Source organism: Lampris incognitus, unplaced genomic scaffold, assembly GCF_029633865.1.
Source record: "Lampris incognitus isolate fLamInc1 unplaced genomic scaffold, fLamInc1.hap2 scaffold_82, whole genome shotgun sequence".
NCBI classification, from domain to species: Eukaryota; Metazoa; Chordata; class Actinopteri; order Lampriformes; family Lampridae; genus Lampris; species Lampris incognitus.
This window is the reverse complement of record NW_026611582.1, coordinates 45,001-47,500: the sequence shown is the minus strand read 5'-3', so window position 1 is coordinate 47,500 and position 2,500 is coordinate 45,001. Positions and strand designations below refer to the sequence as shown.

Here is a 2,500-nt window from a genome sequence, read left to right as displayed (position 1 = left end):
AATCTTTGAGACAAGCATATGCTACTGGCAGGATCAACCAGATAGCCTCTTGTCGCCGAGCCCGGCAACAAACACCGGGCTGCTGTGCGCACCCGAGAACCGAGAGCTCGTGCTGCTGCTGCTGCTGCTGCCGCTGCCGCTGCCGCTGCCGCCGCTGCCGCTGCCGCTGCCGCCGCCGCCGCCGCCGCCGCTGCCGCTGCCGCTGCCGCTGCCGCTGCCGCTGCCGCTCTGTACGGACGGGTAAGTGACGGATCCCGCGGCCGGGTTCGGTAAACACCGGTCGGGAATTCGACCCTTCCTTTGAGGTGGAAAGAAGAAAAACCCCAGACGTTGCTCTTCTTTTTCTTTTTCAAGCGTGCGAGTGTAGCATGGTTAAAAACGTCATAACCAACATATGTTGTATCGTTTACACAAAGTATCACGACGTGATTATTATTATTGTCATTACCAACGCTTATAGTAGCCCATCCCAGTTAGTAACCCCTCCCTGTTGTGACGCCATTTCCTGTTAGAAGCCCAAAACGTATGTACGTGTTCATTTTTGTCTGCCCCTGTAATTTATTTTATCCATTCCTAATGTGGGTCCCAATTCCTGCGTATGCTACAGTAGGAGCTGATCTAAAGTTTCCTGAAATCTGTCCTGTTTATACGCGACTGCTATGTTTTATGTGTTTTTGTAAAAAAAAAAAAAAAAAACCTGTATTGCGAGCTACGCGCTCTTTCCCGCTTTGGACATGTAGAAAGAGGCTACAGTAGGAGCTGATCTGAAGCTTCCAGAAACCTGCTCTGTTTATATGCGACAGAATACAGATCCCATGAAGGAGACAAGTTGTCCTGTCTTTCCTACACAACGCAATGAAAAAGTAGACCGGTCACACGAGGACTTTGAGAAAATGTCTTCCGGGAAGCCCCGCGAGGTAAACACGGAGCTGTTCCACCCCTCCCCATACAGATGTTGGAGGGGGAGGGGGGGGGGGGGCGGCAAGCCTCGCGAGGGGAGCCGTGGAAGAGCAACTGGGATAGACGGTCCGGCTGAGCACCGCCGAGCACGCTGTCGAGCTGTGCAACGGAGAGGACGACTACGCGGTAGAGCCCCTCCCACTCCGCACTCTGCTCGCCACTAAGAACATTAAATAAAGGACATCGATCCGCCAGACCGGAGGAACCGACCGCCCGAACGCCGGCAAAGCCGGCCGGCGGACACCCTCCGAAGGCGTGTTAAGTTGGCCCATCGATCAGGACACAAACACGCAACAAATCCAGTCCGGGGTGTGGTGTAAGCAGCCCTACCAGAGAAATCACCTAACCCTAACCCTAAACGTACGGCAGACGCGTCCCCTGGCTCTCACATTGACAACTGAGAGGCTTCTGAAAACCTGGCCACGCCCATCAGTAAAAACCACTACAGCAAGTGACGACATATGTACCTTCAAAGTGCTGTACTACAGGGTGCTGTTCAAAAGGTATCTATCCCGTTTACTCTCTATGCTTCATATATCATCATATTATTGAAAAGTGCAAGCCTTTAGGAACAACAGCAACTCAAGTCGCCAACGCTCTGTTCACTCAATAACTGCAGAGATCCAAACTTCTCCTGGCATTAACATCGGCACCAAAACTGTGCGCCGGGAGCTTCGTGGAATATGGGTTTCTATGGATTCAGAATGAGATGTCAGAAAAGCTCCTGTAGGTGTAATGGTCAGTTATGTCAATACTTTTGGACATATATTGTGCGTGTGCGTGTGTCTGTGATACCTAACATAAACACACCTGTATTACTAGAATTGATAGTTCACGCCACAAAAGTGAGGGGCAAACATAGAAAAGCGTGCAACCCAGCCACTGAGGATGCACAAGCCAGTGCATTCTTAGTGCAGGTCCCAAGCCCGGACAAATGGGGAGGGTTACGTCAGGAAGGGCATCCGGCGTCAAATCTTTGCCAAATCAAATATGCGGATCATAAATAAGATTTCCATACCGGATCGGTCGAGGCTCGGGTTACCGACGACCGCCATCGGTACTGTTAACCAGCGGAGTGCCGGTGGAAACTAGGCTACTGTTGGGCGAAGGAAAAGGAGAGGGGGAAGGCATGTCCAGAGGCAGCTAGAGAGGAGGAAGGGTAGGCGTGTGGAGGTGAGAGTCAGTCGGAACTTTGAATGTTGGCACTATGGCTAGTAAAGGGAGAGAGCTGGCTGACGTGATGGAAAGAAGAAAGGTGACAAGAGACAAGGTGGAAGGGGAGTAAGGCCAGGAGTATCGCAGGTGGGTTCAAACTCTTCTACCATGGTGCGAATGGGAGGAGAAATGGGGTAGGGGTCATTCTGAAGGAAGAGTATGTCAAGAGCGTGCTGGAGGTGAACACAGTGTCAGACAGAGTGAGGATTATGAAGCTGGAAATCGAAGGTGTATTGCTGACGGTTATCAGCGCATATGCCCCGCAAGTCGGGTGTAAGATGGACGAAAAAGAAGAATTCTGGAGTTGAGTTGGACGACGTGGTGG

At 51.6% G+C, this 2,500-nt stretch overlaps 1 non-coding gene across 1 annotated transcript in view; it reads right to left on the bottom strand.

Moving 5' to 3' along the window:
- The window catches only part of LOC130134084 (18S ribosomal RNA), a 1,856-nt gene extending 1,812 nt beyond the window's left edge, over positions 1–44 (bottom strand). The window contains exon 1 of the ribosomal RNA XR_008814058.1: positions 1–44. This exon is cut by the window's left edge and continues 1,812 nt beyond it. This is a non-coding gene — a ribosomal RNA (18S ribosomal RNA).
- Between the last annotated feature and the right edge of the window lie 2,456 nt (positions 45–2,500).